Source organism: Ambystoma mexicanum, chromosome 4q, assembly GCF_040938575.1.
Source record: "Ambystoma mexicanum isolate Mex_15411 chromosome 4q, UKY_AmexF1_1, whole genome shotgun sequence".
In the NCBI taxonomy this organism is placed as follows: Eukaryota; Metazoa; Chordata; class Amphibia; order Caudata; family Ambystomatidae; genus Ambystoma; species Ambystoma mexicanum.
The window spans coordinates 620,979,229-621,004,431 of NC_090928.1; positions in this window are offsets into that span (position 1 = coordinate 620,979,229).

The following is a 25,203-nucleotide window of genomic DNA, read 5'->3' on the forward strand; positions in this document are numbered from 1 at the left end:
AAGAAGGCCATTATACATAAGGTGACTGATAATTTGTAATTGTTTATGTAATTATTGAAAGTTAATTTATAGTAGATGGTCGTAGGAGGCACGATGTTAATTAGCAAAAATTAATGATAACATTGGTCATAACTGTTATTATAATGCCCAATCTACCCGTAATAACAAGATTCAAATAAGCAGGCAATGTTCACAGGATGTGCAATTATTGCAACCTTGTGTTATTGGAGGCTGGTTAGCAATTATGAAGGGTGACATAGGCCATAGAACGCCCAGTGTCCCCCAATTCGCGATACTGCGTGTTTTCTAGCCAATTAATTGAGATAATTGTGCAAAAGAGTTACTTATAAATCCAATTTAAAAATGATCGGTCTTGTGTAAACCAGACAGTTCCCATCATCAATATCTAACAACAAGTATGGATCCCCATACAGATCTGGTGCAACTCAGCACACAGACATCAGAGAAACACAAATAGTTCATGGTCGCTGTTGAGGCCATTGGATACGGTTCGGTATTGACAGATTAACCGTGCTTCCAATTGTCTCAATTTGAGGGTGAGGTTGCCTCCACGTTGTGGTACCGATACTTTAGCCATACCTACAAATGTAATCTGTGATTTGTCATCAAGCAGATGACATTTTTGCCAATGCGTGGCAAGTGGATATTTGGACTCCTGATTGGAAATAGTGGATAGATGTTCACGTATTCTCATTTTAAGGGGTCTAATTGTACTCCCAATGTAATATTTTCCACAAAGGCAAAGAATACTGTAAACACAGAATTTTGTATTGCAATTAATGAAAGAATTCACCTTGAACGTACCAAGTTTACCAAAATCAATTCTAGAAGCCTCAAGTGCATGACAACACATTGTGCATCTGCCACATTTGTGGAAACGATTATTAGATCTCTGCGAGAGCCAAGGTTTGGCAGGCTGGCGGTTGGACATAAATGATGGTGACAGAATATTTTTAAGATTACTTGCTTTACTATAGATGAAGTTTGGAGTTTTATCCAGCCATGGTGAGATCTCATGGTCTAACTGAAGTAAATGCCAGTGGCGACGAACAATTTTGTACAGCTTGGAGCCATCTGTGTTATACCTTGTAATAAATTTCAATTTATTCGAATGGATTGAATTATGTCTAGTCTTAGCGGTGAGTAGGTCCACCCTCTTCATGTTCTGTGCAGTTTGTTGGGCTTTGGTTACTATACCGCGGTCATAGCCTCGCGTTTGAAATTTATCACATAGGAATGCACATTCTTGTAAAAAGTCTGAGTCATTCGAGCAATTCCTACGGGCTCGAATAAATTCACCTTTGGGTATATTCTTGATAACAGATTTTTTATGACAACTAGAAGCCTGGAAAATTGCATTGACTGAGGTTGCCTTTCGAAATGTTTTAGTAACAATTGAATTGTCTAACAAAGTAATGGTAAGATCTAAGAAATTGATATTGCTAGCATTGTATTCATGAGTGAATGAGATGTCCCAATCATTATTATTTAGGTAATGAACAAAGTCATTTAGACCATCTACTGTACCCGTCCAAACCAAAAACACGTCATCTATGTAACGTTTCCAGAAATTAATATATCGAACAAACGGATTGTCAGCGAATGCAAATTGTTACTCAAATTGGTGCATTAAGATGTTGGCAAGTGCTGGGGCATAGCTAGCCCCCATGGCTACGCCAAGTTTTTGTTTATAATAACTGTTGTTGAACAAAAATACATTGTTAGTTAGGGCACAAAACAACATTTCTTTAACCATTACAATATGGTCAAAATAGGATGCAGAGTGTTTACGGTAAATAAAGTCTACACTTGCAATTGCTTTTGAATGATTGATAGAAGTGTACAAGGCTTTGACATCTAGCGTGACCACCAACATCCCTGGAAGAACTACCATTTCTGATCAAATCTGCAATATATGCATTGTATCACGTAGAAAAGTGGGGATCGAATTAACTAAAGGTGCTAGACATTCATTGATATAAATGGAAATCGGCTCCATAATCCCCCCACCCCCACTTAGGATGGGTCTCCCTTCAGGAATATGAGTGAATTGTTTGTGTATCTTTGGCAAAAAGTATGCGGTTGGCATAACAGGACCATTTACAAGGAGAAATTGTTTTTCCACGTCTGTTAATAAGCCACGTGAGCGCCAATTGGATAGTAGCTGACTCACGATGTTACGCAGTTGGGGCAATATGTTAGCAGGAAGTACTTCATAACAACCTGGGGAAGAGAGAATGCTGAATAAATGTGTATGTGCTGCATAGGAAAATCGGATTTAAAAGAACTCGGTTTAATTTGCTTTTCCATGAAGAAAGTGCAAAATCGCCTGTTGTGAAAGCATGTTTTTGTTTAACGGCTTAATTCTTTAAGAAATGTCAAAGGATTGCTAATGTAAAAATCCACCTATAAACTGTGTTCAGTGTGTATGTTTCAATAAAAGATTTAGGTGCAACTTAAAGTTAAACCCAGTCTTGAGGTAATTCACTATTTAAAAAAAAAACTATTCTGCTCTGACAGTCCTTAGCCTGGGAAAGGTTGACACTTCACTGCTGGAAGGAAAGGCTAATTGCTGTGGGGAGGCCTTGCATACTCATTACAAAGGACTTCATTAGGCATTCATCTGGGCCCCAGGCAAAGACAATAGAAGGCTTGGACACTCATCCTTCCAGGGGAGGGGCAGGATGCTCTACTCTCCTGGGAACGGCTTCTCATTGAACTTCAAAGGACTTACCATTTGCTCCCAAAAGGAAGAAAAAAAAATGGACATGTGATTTTTGGATTTAAAATGCTTATTTGCCACTGAACTTCAAGACATGTAACTTTGCAGCAAAAATAAGTAAATGAGTAAAAAGTACATACAGATAAATCTGAATTTAGGCTAGCCATTTGAAGACTTGGTAGGATTTCTTACTGCGTAAGGAACTGAAGTTCTGAAAAATGACTAATTGTGCAGAAACCATTAATGCTGCAAATCCGATATTGTGTAGCCATGTGCTAGGGGTGATTGCACATATATGTACTGAATTTGGAATTGTTAAGCCAAACCTTTATGATTAAAATAGTCAAAATTCCACAGAAAGACAAAACCAGGTCCCACCGACTTGGGAGTTGGATGTAAATGTGACCCACGAAATATGTAATTTATGTGTCCGATTTTCTTAGAGGGTATAAGTACATAAATATGTATTTGTGGGAAAGTTAAATTTTGGTTCCAATAACTATGGGAGGTTTCCAAGTCACATCATAAAACATGACAGCCCTTTCTGTCATCCAACCAGCAAAAAGCAAGGCGGGAACTGTGCCTTTGACCAATCATAGCCTTGTGTTGTGGGTTGTAAGTCTGCCCCTACATAAACTGAGTGATGTCATTTGGCAGGATAAATAAGGGAACCTCACAACACACAGGACACGCTGATTCCTGACTCCATGCTGATTTCCGCGTGGCGCCCTGTTCCTGAATTCTCCATCTTGTTTCTGATTCCAGATTTCTTTACCAAGCCAAGGCCTCAGCATTGCTGAACTCTTTTTCAGAAAGGCCCAAATCCTGAAACCATCCCAAAACCAAAGGGAAGTAATTTGATCCAGTTTGGCTTGCTACCATTAATGCTTGCCTGCTCCAGACTCGCCATCCCACTGATCTACAATGTCCAGCGACCAGAAGGGCCAATCCAATCCAGTCCAGTCCAGTCTGAGGTGCCAGTCCAGTTGACCAGAACTACCCAGCTGACCCAATTCCGCCAGATGTGCCCTGCTGTCCATAGACCCGATCCGTGATGACGAGAAACTGACGGTCCAAAATCTTAATTTAAAGTGGACTGTAAGTATCAATAGGAATCATAGTAAACCATAGCATATATTGCCTTGCATTGTCCTATCCCAATCTATAACCCATCCTATCTTTAACTTAAGAACTTGTAATATTGTCACTCCGCCAGGGGTTCACAAATATTTAGACCAAGTGGCATTATATTGGTATACAGACATGGAGAGGGAATGCCTGGAATGTCCTATATCGCTGGGGGAGGTCATAACGGCGATTAAGTCCCTCCGATGTGGGACGGCTCCATGGACCCACGAGTACATAGCAGAAGTTTATAAAGTGTTTGCTGGGAAGCTAGCCCCGCACCTGATGGAGATGTATCACCAAGGGTTGAAGCACAGCATATTACCAGAGTCTCTGAGGGAGGCAACTGTAGTGGTTCTGCTGAAGCAAGACAAGGAAGCAAATGACTGCTCATCATACAGGCCCATATCCCTTATTAACCTGGATAATACAATTTTGGCCAAGATACTGGCATCTAGACTGGCACCCCTGATGCACAAGATGTTGAAGGCAGACCAATCGGGGTTCATCCCAGGGTGCTCAACCTCATATGGGTTATGTAGAATATTTGGGTTAATGTCCGCAGTACAATGTGATGAATCTATGGTGGCGGCACTTCTCGATGCTATGAAGGCATTTGACCGGTCGATTGGCCCTTGCTGTTTACAATCCTATGGAGAATGGGTCTGGGGGAGGGATTTGTCTCTCTAGTTTCATTACTATACCCACCGCCCAGGGCCAGAGCTAGAGTGAATGGCTTGCTCACACAAGTAATTCCACTGGAGAGAGGCACGAGACAAGGGAGTCCACTATTGCTGCTGCTATTTGCATTGGTTATAGAACCCCTAGCTGAACTGATCAGGGATCGTCATTTGGATAGACGTATACAGCTATGTAAACATAAGCTCATTCGGCCTCATTATAAGTGTGCCAGTCCAGAAAGAACGGTGTCGGTAAGCTTACCGGCACCATTGTTTCTGAACCGGCACACTACAACTCTGTAGGCGGGTGCTGCCCCACCCGGCAGGGTCAGACCTGCCGGGCTGGACGGCCCCTACCCACAGAGTTTTCACAGGAGCACCGGCACCATTAGCAACGGTGCCAGTGCTCCCATGTCCCTATTCCCACTATGGGAATGGGGACTAATGAAATTGCTGGCACCTGACTTCCAGGCCACCGGACTTGGAATAACCCGGTGGCACCAGGAAGTCAGGCACCATTAATTATTTATGGGTCCAGCGTCAACCCACCGCTAGCACGGGCAGCGTTACTGCCGGACTCGTAATGAGGCCCATTGTCTCTCTCTACGTGGATGATATGGGGCTCTATGTCAGGCACCCGGAGAGCAATTTAGTCCTCTTCATGGAGGATGTTGTCCGGTTCGGAGACTTCTCAAGGCTGAGAATTAACACCATGAAATTGGTTCTCTTTCTGTTCATGGAGGGGACTGCATACTTTAAGGATCGATTCGTGTTTCAGTGGCCAGGGTTGATCACGCACTACTTGGGGATAAATATAGCCCGATCTCCTGGGCACCTATATAAAAACAACTTTCAGCAAATAATGGGACAGGCCAAAGGGACAATAGACAGTTGGATGAATCTGCCACTTACTCTGTATGCAAGAATATCCTTGGTCAATATGGTGTTATTGCCTCCCTTCCTATATGTTTTTCTTAACACACCAGTGCAAGTACCGAGGGGATACTTTCGGGAGTTAAAATCCGTAATTCTGCAGTTCATATGGGCCAAGTAGTAGGTCAGGATCTCTTTGGAGAAACTGGCGGTGCCATTGGAGAGAGGGGGATGGCACTCCCAGACTTTGAAACGTACTATGAGGTGGCCCAAGCAGGGTTCCTTCTCTACTGGTACGAAGGCGGAACAGATAGGAGGCATGTGGAGGTGGAAAGGGCACTGGCGTCCCTGTTTCTACTGCGGTCGATTATACTGATGGCACCGGATATAGCCACCATGGCACCAAATATAGTAGAATTGACCTGCAGATCGTTGGCCCGTACAGAGAGGAAAGCTAAAGGGGAGGTAGCTTACTCCCCGAATCTCCCAGTGATCTACATACCCAGGATGCCACTGACCAGCGAAAAACCACCATGTAGCATGTATGCAGAAAGCCAATATAGTCAGGTTCCGGGATATGTTCCCAATCAGACAGTTCCTAATGTTAGAAGAGATGAATGAGAGGGGGGTTGTCACCCCACTGGATGTCTTTTTATACTTCGGCTGAAAAACACCTTGAAACAAGTGTTCCTGAGTTTCCCCCAGGAGCCGGAAATAGCCCCAAAATGCCCCAAATAGACAAAATGCTCTGGAGGGCGCAAGCGAGAGGGGTGATATCTCCGCTGGATTAGACTTGTACGGTGGGGGGAGAGTGTTCGTCCCAAAGCAACTGGGAGAGCTTGCTGAGGGGCGGGAACTGATGAGATATGGAACTATTGCTGCAGAGAGAGAAGGAGAGTAGCCATGAACTCTAATTTCAAACTAATCCACTTCAAATACTTACAACAATTCTACTACACACCCACCTCACTACACAGGTTTTACCCGGACACATCTGAGAGCTGTGCGAGGTGCAGCACTATCCAAGCTGACTTTACCCACCTAGCATGGAGCTGCCCGACGTTTGGTTATTTTGTGAGAAGGTGTTTGGAGTACTGAGTGAGGTAGTGGGAGAAGACATAGACCCAGAACCCCTGATGGCGCAGCTGGCCTATACAGCTCGGATTCCAACGGGGATGAGGAAACTGCCTGGACTACTGTTGGTCCTAGCGAAAAGGCGAGTGGCAATGGTCTAGGGCAGGACCCAATCTCTGAGGGTGCAACAGTGGCGGGCTGACATTCTGTATTGCAACGGGATGGAGACAGAATTTGGCAGATAAGCGCATGCCCAATCTAAACCCAGAGACATTTGGGGTCCGTATATACATTACCTTATGACCTACTCTCAGGCACGACATGTGGACACCCACTACGAATACAAATGATAGGGAGGAATACATGAATTGAGGAAAAAATGGAAAAAAAGAATTCGGGTGGAAAAAAGGAGGTGAAATGGGGATGCGCTCAATGCCACTACCACAAGATGTTTGCTCGAAATACGAAGGCCCAAATTATAATGGGAATTTGTAATGTACCACTGCTATGGAAATTGTACGATTTGAGGAAATGAGGAGCTTTGAAAAACACCAAAGTATTAACCAGGGGTTATTATTGTGATGTGCCTTATGCGCTGATGTATGGTGCTGTTTTTGATGTGAACTGTTAATCAAAAGAATTTTAAAAATATATATATCTAGGGGTCATAATCGATGAGAAATTAAATTGTAATGAACACTGGAATGAAACTAGAAGTAAGTGCATGAAGATAGTGCACTCTATCAGCTCATTCCTTAGAAGAAACAGTGGCTGTTCTGTGAAAACTGTCTTGCTACTATATACTTCCAAAATAGTTCCTGTCTTGATGTATGGTGTGAAAGTGTGCGGACACAGTTTTAACACTGAATTTTCTAAATTTGAATGTAAAACTCTCTACATTCTTTTTTGTATGCTAAAGATGGTATCCATCGAATTCATTAGACTAGAGGTTTATCTCAAAAGCATCTGGGTAGAATTTATAGGGAAGGTGGTCATGTGGTATGAAAGAATACTACACCTCGATAATGACACCATCATGGTTAATTATGGTAAAACATTTGTCAGCCTTTATCGATCTGCTGATATAGGCATGCTGGGAAAGATTATGATGCTTCACCTAAAATGGTTAACAGGATTTGTGAGGAGACCAAATGGCATGCAGTTGAGGGCAGCAAATGTTGGCTAAAACAAAAATTGGTTGATTATAGTGTGGAAACAGATCTAGTACAATTGGCAACGAAAAGTGAAAGTGGACAATTCGTCCAATACAGAATGTCACGGACCAGTTTACCGAAATATATTTTGGTTTACCCAAACAGTTGTGTGGTAAGACAATGGGGCTCATTCTGAGCCTGGTAGTCTGGAAACAGTGGTGCCGGTAAGCTTACCGGCACTGTTGTTTCCGGACCGGCACACTACAACTGTGTGGGCGGGTGCAGTCCCACTTGACAGGTCAGACCTGCGGGCGGAGCGGCCCACGCCCGCAGAGTTTTCACGGAAACACTGGCACCGTTATTAATGGTGCCGGTGCTTCCATTGTCCCCACTCCCCTAGAGTCCTATGGGTCTCTATGGGAATGGGGACTTACAATTTACTGGCGCCTGACTTACCAGACTGCCGGGGTTGTAATCCCCAATTGTTACCGGGAAGTCAGGCGCCAGTAAATCATTACGGGTCCAGCGGCAAACCGCCGATATCACCGGCACGGTTACCGACGGACCCATAACGAGGCCCAATATCTAGTGTTAAAATGTAATGCAAGTCAAGTACTAGAAACTAAAGGTGCCTTTATCGGCCTCCTTAAGGAAAGGATCGCCAAGATTAAAATGACTTTGAAGAAGGGATGGCTGTATTGCCTACCCCATGCCTTATATGCCCTTTCGAATCAGCCAGCATCGGGCCACCACCTCACCCCGCACAAACTAGTTACAGAGCGTTGAATGAGAACACCCCTTACACCTCTGTCTAGGATTAAGAGTGATGCAGTGATGCCCAGAGTGTAGCCAAAACATTAGGTGATGAGATGCATGATTATTTGACATGTATGACTACTAGTATTTCTTTCATTTCATATCAAGTCAAGCATCGGGGGGATCGGTCTAAGAACACAGAAGAAGATAATTTGGCAAGCAATCCAAGTGAACTATTGCCACCACCTAAATTATATGTTGGGGACCTAGTCCTGATCAAAAATGTCACCAGGAAGTGGCATGAGCCCCGCTTCCATGGCCCATTCTGTGTTGAAGAAGTGTCCCCTTCTGCAAATAAGGTACAAGGAAGAAGAGTTTGGCTCCACTTAAACGACGTGAAAATGTATTAAGGCAAGACATTCCCTCCCACCATTGCTGATTCAGAAGCGAGAGAAGAAGAATTTCTGCATGTGCCGACCCGATCGATGACTAAGAAGAAGGACGATAAAGCAATGAGTGAATAAAGACATACTTTATTTGGACTGGAATTCAATAGACAGTCCTTTATATATATTTTAGCAGGAAGTGCGTGGACTTGCAAAGAATTCCAGGAATTTTTAAATTAACTTTTAGAAAAATATTGAAGCAAAACATTATGCATCAGAGTTATGCCTAAATGTCAGTTCTTGATCAGAAATTGGAAAAGAGATCAGTACCCAGATTAATTTCGTGGAGAATATCTGTTTTAAATTGATAAAAACACATGGTACCTGCCGACAGTGACGTTAATCGGCTCGTGGTTGCCATCTTTGTGTTCATATTTCAGTCTTACCTTGATCTTGTTAGAAGAGACATTAATATTCACACTTTCTTACAGGATCCTAAAAATGGTCCAGTGATAAGAAGACTGCTTGTTGCTATAATTGAACAAATCATACAGTTGCAGACATAAAAGAAACGTGATGATTGTATTAAAAATGATTAATGAAGAAAATGGCATGATTATAGAGAATTAACAAATTCAGCAAGCAGTAGGATGGCACGAGAAATGGTTATCTAGATTTGTATGCATGATATATTTTTGCATGATTGTTCTTGTTATCTTTCTGTTCCTCGTTTTTCACAGTCTCTATCACCTTAATGTTTCTACTGAGGAAAGAGCTCTTATGGTTCTCCCCACTATGAAAACGAATAATTACAAAATCTTTGATCTGTATAAGTATATCGGGAGACATAAAAGAGATCAAGATGAAGATAATGAAGGGATAAATACATACCTAGATAATGCAGCTCATATGAGGAATAACATGTGGTATCAACACATAACAAAGGTGGGGGAAAGAGCACCTGATGAGAGTTGCTATGTCTGCTCTCTCATCCCCTATTCCATGAATACAGTAAGGACTTACATTTCAAAAGCAGTCTAAGAACACAATGTGAAATGCCTCAGCCATCTTGCAGCATGTACTAGTCGAGGACAGTTTCAAGGAAGGTGGGCGACCTTGCGATGGAGATCAAAATGGTTGTTTCCATACCAGAATGACTATATCAAGACTACACAAATGGAGAAGGAGCCTGGATGGAAGATCAAGATGCTTGTGTATCCTGCTGCAGGACAGGATGAGGTGATCATTGAAGAAATGAAGAGAATTAATTGTCCTGACGTGACAGAAATAGCAAGATCACCTGGATGTTGGCAACAAACTCAAATGTTGATCTATGGACAAGGACATACCAATAAGTGATGGGAAGAAGGAATGGTGTCCTGTGCAGCTCATCTTCTGAAGATAGACTACATGCAAGAAGTGCAGAAAGTCAATGATGGATGCTTAAACTCATGGGCCAAGCACTCCAAACTACTGACATGGGTAAAAGACGAACCAGGCCCAGTAGTTGTAATCCCGTTGGTTAATGCAACACTATGGGCCTCATTACGACCCAGGCGTTAAGGGTTAACGCCGTTGTTAACCCTTAACGCCTATTCTGATTTTAACGGCTGCTTTTAGCAGCCGTTAAAATCCATGGCGCTAACCTGCCATGATGCTAATTACGCCACCGTAATTTACGGTGGCGTAATTAGCGCCTTCCCCACTCCCATTATGCCCTATGGGGCAAAAATGGAAATGGGGAAGGGAAAATGGGAAATGGGGATTTACCGCCCCACTCACCTTGGAATGGGGCGGTAAATCCGCCATCCACCATGGTGTAAACATAGTTTACACCATGGTGGTAAAGTTGGCGCAATTAGCGCCTGGGTTGTAATGACCCCCAATGCTTCCAAAGATACAGAAAGAACCATGTGGGATATAACAAAGAATGCAACACCACAATTGATGTCCCCTGGATGAGAGGAGGGACAGCCATCCTTATGAATCAATATTGGGCTTGTGGATACATATGAAGTTGCTCAAGGATTGGGGAGAAGTATGTTCCTTGGTACTCACTCATGTTGCTGCATTAGTGAGCCTTCAGAGAGACCTGAACATTAGTGAATTTCCAGAGATGGATGCCCATTTGAGAAAAAGAAAATCACTTGAAATTCTCTGTCGGAGAAAAGGGAAAATTATTTCTCAGCCAAATCAATAACAGCATATGACACTATTCCTGAGGAGCACAGGTTGTTCAGCAAGACTGCTATGATAATGAAAACTATATTCATACCTAGAATTCAGACAGTAGCAAACGCCATATGGTTAAAGATCACTAGTTGGGAGCTTTTGCAAGACAATTAATGCTACCATAAATGGATTCAATGCCATTAAAGAAGAGTTGAGGGCCATACGACTGATGACCCTCCAGAACCCAAATGTCCTTGATATGATCACAGCGATGGAAGGAGAAGTTTGCGCCAAAATCAGGCTATCATGTTGCACATTTATACCTTCTCACGATGACTAGAATGAAACCTTGACAGAGGCCATAACGTTGTTGACAGACCTGGATGCTGAAATGGCCGACGAGACAGATGACATTGCCTCCTTGTTCTCATGGATTCCAAAGTAGTTGCAAACATATTCCAGGTTCTTGGAGTAATACTGGTGTTAGTAATGTTTGGTTTCTGTGTAGTCAGGATGGTGATTTCCCAATGCAAGAAAACGGCAAAGAAGGTGGTATGGATGAAGATCATGATCGATGTCAAACCTAAACCAAACACCAAGGAGCTGACTGATGAAGCTGTTAGGAAATATATAGAAGCCAGCATCGTGGAACCTCCTATATCCAAAGAATCCTAAGAAGTAAGTGGGATGATTGGTCTATTGTACCCAGAATGAACAATGTAACTGCATAACCTGGAATGTAGATGAACATGTCAAGTCAGCTGGCACCCTGAGGGGGGGTGATGAAGATATGGACACCTAAGAGACACTTCTTTAAGAGAAAATACCTGGATGTGGAAATGATTGAGGAGGTGGTCGAGAACTCGACCAGAGGGGGGAATGTAGAGAAGCACCGGCATGCCTCTGCAGGAAACCCTGCCCCTTACACTCCATATGTTGGAGACCTGAGATTGTGCCGTGTTTGACACCAGCAGTTGGGCCTGCAGCATGTGTTCGAAAGAAGATACCCATTAAGACAACCTTATCGAATGTATCCCCGGACTGATGATAACCTAAGGGAGGAACTCTCTGAAGGAATATGAAAAAGAGCAAGGAAAGAAGCAAATGACGTTACAAGAGACATAAAGTGGCGCCCTGAGATACTAGCTGAAGAGGATGTATAGATCCTACAGAAACTAATGACGCTGTAGAGAATGAAGTGAACTTTTAAATACGAAAAAGAAGATTACACGTGCATGAAGTGCTTCAGAGAATCAACCGTTCAATAATTGTACAGATGCTGACACGCAAGGTAGACTAAGCCATCATAGAAGCTGGCTATACGTAATAAATACAATGCAGGCGAAGCCGCCATTATATAGGAGCTGGACATAGGTATCATGAATTTAGTAAGCCAGGACCCATGAAGAGGAAAGGGAAAATTGTGTTGCAGCAAGAATAAGCTGAATCGTGGAGCTGCCTGATGAGGTTGTCTGTCCTGGAATCAAGACTGAAGTAGCCAAGGTCAGCTATCTATTCTGGAAAGGAGCGAACATGCAAAGGATGAATCATCCCTTGTTAAAGTGCAAAGAAAGAACACCAAGAGTGCCAAGTTTTATTCATTTAGAGCAGAGGTAGCCAAATGGTCGACCGCGGGCGACTAGTAGCTCGCCTGAGCCTTTTCAGTCGCCCGCGCTGGAAATACAGAAAAATAAACATGGTGCATTTTCCATGTTCAGGATCCGAACCATGGTCCTCCCAATTGCAGGTGGAGAGCTTAGCTGCTTTGCCACTTGGAGCTGCTTGTAAATCCACTGACAGATGTCAGTATCACGTTCTGCTTCTGCAGGCCACCTGTAGTACCACAATTGGCCTTGTGCGCCCCCATGACACTGTCTTGCTTAAGCAAGCTGCTCTTGTTTGCCAGAGATGTTGGAGGGGCTGGGGCAGGATCAGGATCATTGAGACCACGCAATGAAAATATCACAGTAGCACTGCCACTCGCCTGGAAATGTTCAAAATAATATTTTTAAAATGGTGCAATTTCTTTCATGTGGCTTCTTTCCAAACTCCACACCATACATTTCCACTTTAAATCACTTCCATGACATAGGTATACCCACTTTAGTAAATTAAGCGATCCATAGACACGCTGTACAGTAGAAGCCTACCAGGGTAGTTCAGCAGGTTGACAGACCGATGTTGAGAAGTTATGTATTCAAAACTATAGGTTGTTAATCGTATGACTTTTTGCAATGCCTTATAAAAAAGTGCTATAAAATGTGTTTGGCCAGGGTATGGGTTGGGTTGGTTGCTTGCTTATATTCAGGGCAGAGGTGGGGATATTTCTGCCCCTGTAGTGAAAATCAAAAGTTGGCATCCATGAACCCACAGTTTAATTTCCTAAAAACGGCTGTCAGCATAACAGAAGCATTTATTTGTGATTAACCAGTTTGACAAGCATATAACATCTTTATAAATATAACTTGTGCTAAAACACAGAGGGGCACACAAATAACAGAGTATGTGTGGTGTCTGACAAAAAAAACCTTTCAAAGAAAACTCGTGAACGCAAGCAGCATTTTTCAATTTGGAAATTACTTTTGTTTTTTTATGGAAGTGTGAAACGCACATTTGGGAAACAACAGTGTGCCTAGCATGTAGAAAGCCTGCATAAAACGCAAATGAAGAGGCCTAAAAATTACAGGATATTTGTGTGGTAGTCCAACAAATATCTGTCTTTTTGAGACAGCTACTAATAAATAATAATGCAACAAAGAGGTTTTTGAAGTTCTTAATATAATCGTGAAGGCATATGTTATTCGATCTGTTTATAGAGGGGAAATAATCGGACCAAATAAATATTGGTAAAAATTCTGAGGTTTATAAATATCCCCACCCAATATCGCCCGCTAGTAGCTCTCCACTGTTGGCCTCCACTACAAGTAGCTCTATCTAACGTAAAGGTTGGAGACCTGCAAAATAGACCAAATCGTGGTCTCCTGTCACGTGGGCCAAGGATGGAAATACAGTTCGAACATGGAGTCCCAAAGCACGATAGTGAGTGCTCGCACTGCCCTATATTCTGAAGACAAGGATACTTTTGCAAGGTCAAATTCAAAGACAATCTTCATGGCAGGAGGCATGGGTGATAAGAGATGCTGGGCTAATTGGGTGGGGAGGTAGTCCCGGCCCCATCTCTTTGCACCTGGATCTGAGCTTACGTGCTGCTAAGTGAAGCAAATGTTCCAGACAAGCGTGCCAACAAATTGTAGTGGTCCATATAACAAAGGACCTTATAGTTTGAAGACCAATGAGAGACTGTGGGCCTCATTATGACTTTGGAGGTAGCCATGGCGCTATTAGCGCCATGGCTGCCTCCAAAATCATGTCCGGGTCCGGTCTGGTGGAGTGGGGATTTACCGGGACATTTCGACCTAGGTGGACCTGGTAAGTCCCCATTCCAAATGCCATTCCCCATTCCCATTTGAGCCCCCATAGGGCTCAATAGGAAGGCGCTAATAACGGGCCCGCTAATTGCTCCAAGGTCCCTTAACGGGTCCCGTAAAGAACGTGTGGTCAGACCACACGTCCTTTACGGTTCCCGCTAAAGGGACCTCGGCTTTGGGCGGTAAGGGATTACCGGCACCGGTCTCCCGTACCGCCCACCTTCGTAATGAGGCCCTGTATATCTAATGCTTCTGAACATGACATGTTTTAGAGGTAGGCATGTGTTGTCCACCAGACAGTGGGCAGCCAATCACAATCTTAGTTCCTTTAAAATGTGTACTTACTTAGATTTTCCCCTTAAGCCTATCCCGACCCTTAGTAGGTTTTTCATTATTTGCCATGTAGTATGACGTCACCGCTGACGTATTGTTAATATATAACCTTTGTTTTGTGAAAAGGTCGCTGAGAGAAATCGAGCTTACGTCCGTTGATGTTCGTTGTAACTCCCTTTTAGATCATTGTTAATATAACAGTACTTTGCCATCTTCATGAGTTGGTTTGGTTATTTGAACTCAGAGTTATTCTGTGTGAACCCATCCATTGCATGCACGTTCCTAAGAGGCCATGAGCTCATTATGACCTGTCACAGGGGACAGAGATGTATTTGAATTAGGAGGGAGTAAATTCAAAGGGGAAGAATGGTGAGCCCTTCCTATCATTTGGCCAACTCCACCACCTTTTATGTGCGTGGAAGGCAGAGAGAGAAGGCAGTGAATTTGGTGTGGTGGGCAGCAAGAAAGGCAGCATTGTGGATGGTGAAGCAAGTTCAGTGACACCCATCACTGAGTTTAGACTGATGGGCATCAGAGTAGTCAAAGAGGAAAGATGATTTTTCTTTCATAGGGATTGGGCATTCCAGAGGCCCAGACTAAGACAGTCGGATGAGAGTGATGTGGATAGCTAGAGAGAGGAGCAGTAGAATGATGCTGAGGGTACGATGACCTTTCATCGCTGGATGTTTTTTTGCAGTTTTTTTTGTACCGCACATTTTTTGCCGAAAAAAACTCATAGCAATATATAAAAAATGTAACGGGCTGGGGGATTGGGGAGGGAACCCCCGCAAAAAAACATAAAACATTCAATAAGATTTTTCTTAACAAAATCTGTGGTAAAAAACCCTGCAAAAAAACATCCTGTGATGAAATGCCATGGAACCGTTGGAGAGTAGGATAGATATGCATAGAGTGTAAAGGGAATGGTGGAGTGATTAGGGTGCCACTTGGAGTGGCAGTGAAGGATCAGGATTGGAAGAGAGAGAGATGGTGGGCAGTGGAAGGGCACTGTTAGCGGATAAGGGTAGATGGTGGCCTCATGATAGAGAAGAGAAGACATTAGGGAGAACTAGAATAGATGGGAGTATTTTGGAGTGGGGTAAGTCGAAAGATACCAGATGGGGTGGGATGGGCACACGGGAGTGTGAGCTGGAGTACAGGTAGTTGTTGCTTATTTACTTGTCTACTTAGGTAGGCTGGTTGTAATCATATAACAGGGGGATACCAGTTGTTGGAACAGGGTAATGCAAATCATGATTTAATGGGATAGGGGGCCAGCAAGGGGGAAACTCCAAAGTGCAGTGGTGGAGATGTACAACAGGCCCTTAGATCAGCAGTATTGAAAATGTTGGGCACAGGGGGCCACGCCCGCAACCCGGGGGCGCCGTGAGAGCCCAGCATGAAATGTAAAAATAAAAAAAGTAAAAAAGATTTTTTTGTCTTTTTTTTTTTAGATTGGAAGAAATGGGCAGGGGCAGCTCACATGGTCGGGCTGAAGCATGAAACTGTCTCAGGCACCAATGAAAAAGTAGCCCACAGTTGTAAATGGATATTCATTCCTTTAGTCACAGACTGTTTGAATAGTACCCAAGGGGGTGCTTTGTGTTAAAATGTAAGTAAATTGTGATATTTAAAGAATATTTATTCAGCAACAATGGTCAAAATTACTAACCGCATAGTGAAGTAACTCATCAAAATGGCCCACATTGGCCAAAAAGGTGGCACATTTCACTGGCCCACACTAGCATTTTTGGTACAGGCATTGCCCTGTTGCCCTATAGGCCAGTCTGAGCATGGCGGCTCATCCATAATGGCGAGGGGATGCCCACCCAGCGGCCCCCTCATCCATTATGGAGGAGCTAAGGTGCCAGGCCAGAGAAACAATAAGCACTCCCTCAGCTGCTGAGGGAGTGCTCCTGGGCTGGCTGAACTGTCAAAGGGAAACACTATTTCCCTTTGACAGTTCAGTTCAGTTCCCCAGCCGCACATGCTCACTGAGCCATGCAAGGGTGGTGCGATTTGCTTCGCCAGCATTGGATAGCTCATTTAAAATGCTGGCTGGGGCACTTCATGTCTGTTTGTGTGAGGGGGAGATCCTCCACCTCCTCGCACATACGGACAGAGCAGCCTGGAGCAGGGAGTTTCAGCACCCACATGCAGGCCAATGCAGAAGGTATGTTTATGTTCATTTTTTTTTAATTTAAAGATGTGTATGGATGTGTGTATGCTTGTGTTATGAGTGAGTGTATGGTGATGGATGCTCGTGTGAATGATAGAGTGATTGCTGTATGAATGTGTGTGTGTCTGTGTTCGTTTGTTTTGGTCCATTGAGCGGATTTTGGCTAGTGGTGGATAGAGGGGGAAAGGAAGGTTGTACAACAACGGCATTTTAAAAATGCCTAAATGCCTTTGTTGCACATCCCCCTACCCACCTGCAAAAATCAGCTCTCCTTCTGAGGCACTTTGGAGCCCATGGGACAGGGATGGTATTTTATTACTGGATTTCTATCATGGATGTCCAGTCAAAAAAAACATGTTTTACCCCTTGGCACCCCAGCGCCTTGCATACACACATAATCATGTTGATTGTGTTAGGCCCAGTGTGGCCCAGGGGACAGGGATGGTATCTTTTTACTGGACATCTGCTATAGATGTCCAGTAAAAAATGTCATGCTTGCCCTCTGGGCCCCCCAGCACCAATTGCAAACTGTTTGGCTATTTGCCAATTTTTCTTTAAATTTGCTCTATCTACAATGTAACATTTTAACCCATTATTTTTTTTAAAAAATTCACGGGGGAAAACCCCTAGCCCCCTTGACTGGTTTGGGCTCCCTCACTGCGATCGGACGCTATGGCATATTTGGGGGAAATAGATATGCCCCTCCACTTAAAAAATTCACCAGCCGCCACTGGCCTTCGGACTGTGTTGGGAACGGGATGGGCAGAGCCCAGGGACTGTGGTGGGAGCAGGATGGGTGGGAACCATGGGATAGTGTTGGGAGCAGGGTGGGGAGAGCCCCGGATGTATGATGGGGTGGGGAGAGCCCTGGCACTGGGTAGGAGTGGGATGAGGGAGCCCAGCGACTGTGATGGGAGCAGGTAAGGGAAGTCCAGGGACTATACAGGGAGTAAGGTACGGTGACGGCGCACACTACATACTGTCCATTTGGCATTTTTTTGGGTGTGGTGCTGCCCAAATTTTGCTCGGGGGGCCCAGGTCAAAAAAGTTTGAAGACCACTGCCTTAGATGAAGAAAATGAAATGCTATAATGCAATTTAAAACAGGGTCTTAGATTAGCAATAATGCAATAAATGCTGTTTAAAACTGTACTGCAGCTAAACACGCTGTTTTACATGGGTAAAATGCAATGCTGTTATACAGTTTAAAACATAGCCTTATATGACCAACAATGCAATGCGTTCATAGAGTTTAAAACAGGGCATTAGACCACCAAAAACGCAATGGTGTAATCCAGTTTAAAATGGGACCTTGAACGACGGAAAATACAAAGTAGCGTATATTGAATTATACATTGGTTGAAATGAAGAGGGGCAATGATAGCAGGCCCATGATGATAGCACATTTGTCAAGTTAAATGGCACTTACACAGCAGGAGATACGTGATACGGTGCCTAGATGGGGTGAATAGGGCAATGGGGGGAGGAGGTGTCCACGGCCCACCCAGACCCTAACACAGCCGTTGCCCTTGTCTCTGCAGTCCTTTGATCTGGATGCCAGGCAGTAGCACGACTCTGGACAGGGATTTATTGGATTGCAAGGGACAGTGAGGGAGCTGCCTGATTCCAAAATGGCCCCTTCTGATGGGACAAAACCCATGTAATTTGTAATGTGCTTAATACCCAGAGGTTTCCAATATCTGAGTCAGGGATCGAACCTGTGTTGCTCCACGTCGTCTTGCAAGCGTGTTGCCCCTGAGCTATCCTCCGGCCCAAAGTGGTGGTCTAAATGCAGGGATTCTTTTCATATGAACCCCATCAATGAGTGATAAGGAGGTTTTGTTGCTGACTGCAGGCTTCTGGCTCCTGTGGTACAATGTGGAGGTCACTGCTTTAAAGGCCGATGCTGATAAACATCTGTACAATACCTGTATGTCTGCCACCGCTATTGGAGTTGTTGATCCTTTTTTGTTTGTATCTGCCAAATCTCAGGAACATTTGCAAATCTTTACATTAACTGAACTAACAGCTTTTCAGAATTCGGCCAAATCAGCTGGTCAATGCTTAATTATACAATACTATTTTTACCGGATTTCAACTGTAAGGTACATTATGCTGTACAGAAACATCCTCCAACGCTTCTGAACCATGCCAGTCCTAGAGAGGCTGCTGTATTTCTGTCACCCTCATTGTATAAATAGTACCTAGGTATCTATGCATTCAAAGAGAAAAATGTAATGCTTTTTGACACTGTTAAAAACTCTTTAGTACTTGACCTAAAATGATTCGTTCTGTAGCCATCAACTAAATAAATACATATACTTGGCTGGGCCTGATTTTAGAAGAAAGGGGATTCACTGCAGTAACTGGCCAACTTCCATGACACTTTGGGACTGCGCTCAAAGGCAGTAGATATATAATGATATTGGCCTGCGGTTGCCAGGGGTCACAATTTTACGGGTCTAGTTGTGTGGTCTTTCACTCAACATTCTGCTCTAGTCATGAACTATTGCTCACTCGTGTTATGGCACACACCTGGAGTGCTTGTCAGCGCAGTTACCCACTGTCTGGTTGCAGTGAAGTATGAAAAAAGGAGGTGGCTTGTGCATGCATGTTTATTACTGTGGACCCCAGTCTCCAGAGCCCTCAAAGATCCTTCTTAGTGTACTACAGCTCGTGCACAATAAAAAGAATATTCTTGTGAAACAATGAGAAACATGTGTCGCCAATCGCCAATGCCATCAGACTGCCACATTTGTGCCCTTTTAGTTCATTTCAAACTGCTGCCCGCGTGGGAGCGCGGTTGACAAAATGATTAGGATGGATAGCTGGTCATTGGTGTTGGGTCACAGCACAAATGGTTCGGTTTTGAAAAGTTTGGCGGTGCTTGTTAACAGCTCAATTCATGTTAAGAAGAAACATTGCAGTTTGCTATTGATATGTTGTGTGTTTACTGTGGCACAAAATGAAGTATAATTAAACAGTGATGGGCAGTACGTATATCCAACAGGTGGTCATGCTTGGCGAGAGTGGGGTTAACATATGTAATCAAGCTCTACCTGGGCAGATGTTAAAAAAAGGGCAGTGTAGTCTCCTTGCCCATCTGTCCAGCCACACTGGCAGTGGGAAATCTCTCTGATTGGCAGAGTAGGGCTGAGTGGTGGCCACCGCCCCTGAAGAGCACCCATACGGGTGAGGGCTCCCGTGGGACCGACCCCGTGGTCTGTGGATTTCAATGAGAACAGCGGTTTGACCAAGTACAATGGGTTTAGATAAGTCAACAGCATTTTTAAAAACGGAGTGGTTTTGCTCTGGGTCCATCAGTTCCATGATGGTTGTTTAGCATACGGAGACAATGGAAACTTGAGATTGGAGCCACATTACATCTACATGCTATGGTGTCCCTGCCTACTTGCCGTCCACAAACACATGTTTCTGCCAAAGGGTTTTTACCACCAGCAGCAAACGGACACCATTGGGCATAGGTGGGGTAAGAACAGCCCTTCGGTAGCCATCTTACCTCATGCAGTCTGTGCCACTCAGGGCCCGATTCTTATGTAGGTGTTAAGTACCAAAAAGGACGTTAAAAGGCTTAACAACCTTTTCGGTACTTAAGACCTATTCTGAAGGTGGCGCATTCTTCCGAAGTTGGAAGGAATGCGCCACTTTTGGAATACATTTGGGGGTTGCTAGGATGGGTTGGAAACCAACCTAGCAACCGCCACATTCATAAACTGGCTTTTTGAAGCTTTTTCTTGTGGCACTGCTCCAGTTTAATATGTGCGCTAAACCAGCACACATTTACGGTACCCTTTAGGTGCCATTAAACTGGAGGAGCGCCACCAGTGTAAATGGAAGTGTCCATACACCCGTGTTGTATATGGACACTTTCATGTACACCAAAGCAAGCTGCTTCAACGTTGCTGCAACGTTGAAGCTGCTTGCTTTGGTGTACATGAAAGTCTTCATATACAACACACGGGTGTATATGAACACTTTCATTTACACCAAAGCGAGCTGCTTCAACGTTGCAGGATGCTCACTTTAAATGAAAGTGTTCATATACACCACATCGGTGTATATGAACACTTTCCTATACACCACAGTAAGCAGCTTCAACATCCTGCAATGTTGAAGCTGCTCACTATGTTGAAGCTGCTCACTTTGGTTTATAGGCTCGGCAGCATTTTCGATAAATAAGGATTCCCTCGTTATTTAACGAAAATGCTGCCGAGATTCTGCAATCCGCATGTTTCCATTAGAAACAGGCGGATTACAGCGAAAGCATTGTCGTGCTTTGCGATGACGCCAAGGCCCACTTCAGAATAGCAGTGGTGCCTGGGTGTCACGAAATGGTGCAGTGAATCGTGCTATTTAGCACGTTCACTGCGCCATGATGAGAATCGGCCCTCAGTTACGGAAAATGGCTTATTCATATTGCGCAGCATGTAAAGGTTGCAGTGCAGCACATCCATATCCTAGGGCTGGTTGCTTTCGAATTTCTTAGCACGTTAGCACTTGTTGAACGCCGAGGTCAGCCTGAGTAAATGGTGTTGTGGGCGTGGCTAACGTGACTAACTTAAATATTGTATGCATTGGCTCTTTGATCTTTTGTTAGCTACTGACTCCACTTTAGACCCTCGGCCCCAAGATAGGCATGATTGGGGGGGACACCCTGTTACAATGAGGCTTTGATGTTTTCGTGCATAGTCAGGGAAAATGGTATTAGTGCTGAAGGCCGCAGTTGGCCAAGCTGGGCGCCCATCAACTGCTGCCACAATGATTAGCTTTTTGTTTAAGTATTTAAAGAATCATCATAAGAAGTTATGCATGCAGATTAGACAGCATTAACAATTTTAGATTGGTGAAGGGGATAACTCAGGTGCAACGCGTTTGTCTTGAAAGCAAGACAACGTAGCGCAACACAGGTTCGGCTACTGCGCTTAGAAACCAATATCTGGTATTAAGCGCCCTATAAAAGAACAAGTATAATAATTATTGTGTTGCTTTATGTTGAACAGGATAAAAGAACATTTCGCACACTAATGAATAGGACTATTATTATGGTAAGAGACAATAATTAGGGGGAAGAAGAGAAAAAGAAAAGGTGAGAAGAGGTCAAGTAGATAGGTTCAGAGTATATCATACAGGGAGGACAAGTGTAAAAGGAGATGAAAGAACATACTCGTGGCAACCCCACAGAACCGTTGAACCCAGGGAGTGTGTCTTGTCTCCCCCACATCGGCAGTTGCGAGAATTTGGCCTGGGTCTGCTTAGTGAGGGTACGGAAAGGTTGGAGGGTTGGGGAAGAGAAGATTTTTGACATGAACCATCCGATCACTGAAGTAGGTATGTGTTTATAGCACACTCATTTTCAAAACAAAACAAACAGTTTATTATAAATTCATTTAGACCAGTTAGGTATACATTGTATAGGAGCCTCATTGCAAGTATGGCAGTGTGGGTAGATACAGTGGTAAAGTGGCAGTAATTCTGTTGGCTCTGCATTACTGCACCTCAGTACTATGAGTCTGGCATTGACTAAGGAGGAAGATTTACCTCCAACAAACAGAGGTAGCTCTTCCTCCTTGCTGCCAAAAATCAGCCGATTTACCATGAAGTAATACCGCAGGCAGTAAATCCACCAAAAATAACCATAGACTTGAAAAATGGAGCATTACCACCATTTGTAATCCCATGGTAACTCCACGAGACCAAGTGCTGGTAACGGTAATCGAGTTTGTCAGCTATTCAGTGGATTTTACCACTGAATTACCACCAAACACGTAATGAGGTCCACAGTCCTCAAATGCACCCCATAGCTTCTTGTCAAGGTTACTCAATAAAGAGGTGCCTGAGGGGAGGGTCACCCATGGATGACTCTAGCAACCCCGTGCCCACCAATAATGGAGTGATAGTTTATCCACTGAGTCCAGCTACGCATGATTGTTTTTACAATGATAGCGATGATTAGAAAGGTCCAGGAGAGCAGGCCCTCCTAATTCTAGTCTTGCATTTTATGTGAATGCATCTTAGTATACTGTAAACTGTTCTTCACCTTATACCAAATCAAAGACCAAAAGAGTTTGATTTGTGTTGCAGTTATTGAGCACAAGTGTGAGATCTCCTACCGATGTGATTTGAATAAAATATGCCAACGTTATGTATTTATTTTAGGTGTCCAGGCGCTTCCGCTGGGAGTGAGAAGCCTAGATTGGGCAATCGCTGCCAAAACGTTTCTTGTGAAGAGAGAGGGAATTATTCCTGGCCATTGTGTTCACTGCATTTTTGAGAAATGTAAGAGTAGAATTATGAATCCCCTTTGATGCCCAATAGTTTGGTTTGTTATTTTTCTTTTTAGAAAGCAGCTCAAACATTTCAGAAGCATCATGGCCTCCATTTGAAATAGTCTCCATCCACGCAAAGAGGATAGGAAGATGGAAATGTTTTCTCTTGAAATTGTGGCTTTTTATTTTAAGAAGGAATACAATTCTATATTGGTTATATTAAATCGATTTTTTATATTTGTAATTCTTACTGATTTTTTTATATGTGAAAAGCTTATGTTAAGCTATAACACATTAATAAATAATAATAATATAAATCGATGTTTAAGTCGTGCAAAGGTATTACCTAAAAAGGTGAGTTTGTCAGTGAGGTAAATTATATGAACAATGCATAATGTTTTAAAATGTATTCCTTTGGTGACAGGGAAGCCATTGTAATTGTCACAGGGCTTGAGAAGTTCGAGCACATCTGGGAAGTTGTAGCAAGATTCTTGCGGTCGAGTTCTGACCTTGTTGTGATCTTGGTTTTAGGAATTTAGGAATCACTAAATTAATTGAATTACAAATGTCAAGTCTTGCTGGCGCAAATGCTTTTCTTGACTGTATCTAGCGACTTAACTATCAGTACTGAAGTGGTTTCCGGAGAATTCTTTGCTTGTTAAACCTGCTCTATTGACTTGAGTGGTCATGTTGAGTTGGCTGTCTGGGTACCGACAAGGGGCTCGAACATTTGGCCGAAGATTCATGCAAGGCAAAATAGTTCAAGGAAGGTCTTGTCTACCCATTATGTCCACATGGAAACATTTCTGGCTTTCCTGTATCAAATGTCAATCTGCTTTCTTCCATACACTCGCTAACAGCGGTCATACACAGTATACCACTGGAACAGATGGTAAATCCCCATCCAGAAGTAATAGGGCATGAGTATTATAAGCCTAGGTTTAGATATGCATGCTGCATGCGTGTGAAATTGCAGCGAGTGGCTTGAGGTGGTGCATATAGAAAGATAATGGGGAGATGAAGGCACCTTGCGGAACCTTACAGGTGCACCGAGGAGTATGTGACTCAAAGGAGTCTATTGAGACTGATTGGGTTCCATCAACTAGAAAGTCCTGAATCCAGTTCAGTATTGACTCAGAGATGCCGGAACAGTAACGTCTGCCCAGGAGGATGGCGTGGTCGACGGTGCTGAAGCAGCAAAAAGATCTTGTAACATTAGCACTACTACACTAACGCCATGTACCATTCTCCTCATAGAAGTATTTACTAGCTCTGTGTTTGTGTTTTCCTCTTGAGACTTTAGATGCTGAGTGACAACAGCCTCTAGTTGTTTACCCAGGAAAGGGAGTCTAGATCTAGGGCAATTATTTGCTGGATTTAAAGGATTTGTTCCTTGTTTTTAAGAGGGAAGCACCATATCATGATTAGCTGCTCATGGGCATTTTCACATAGATAAGGAATGGTGTATGGGGGCTTCCAATAGTTTAACAATCAGGGATAGGGACAGTTTCATTCTTTTGGAAGGATATGGCTCTTTGAGTGACCCAGAATGTTCTATGTCATTCATAGACATATTACATTCCATGATAGTTACTGGTTGGAAGTAGTTATATCTTACTGGGTAGGATAATTTATCCCAATAGGTGATGAAAGCATCTTCATCTGGACTGTGACAGGAATGATGAATATCTGCCTGGAGTTCCCTTACCTTGCATTCAAAACAATGTTCTCTGTCCTCGCATAAATGTGTTGATGATGTAGCCTTCATTTCTGAAAAAGAGGAAGATTCAAATATGTTGAGAATTTTAAAAATCTATTTAAATGCATTGTTTGCTGAAAAGATCCTTTAGGTCAGATACATCTTTGTTAAAAATCTACATTGTTTGTATGCTCACTGAAGTTGTTTTAGATTCATAGGTTCAGAATTGAGCATTGATCGTAACAATTTCCTTTCCACTTTTTCACATTCTTGATTTATTTCACTGTCTTTGTATAGCATAGTTGGTTCGTTTTA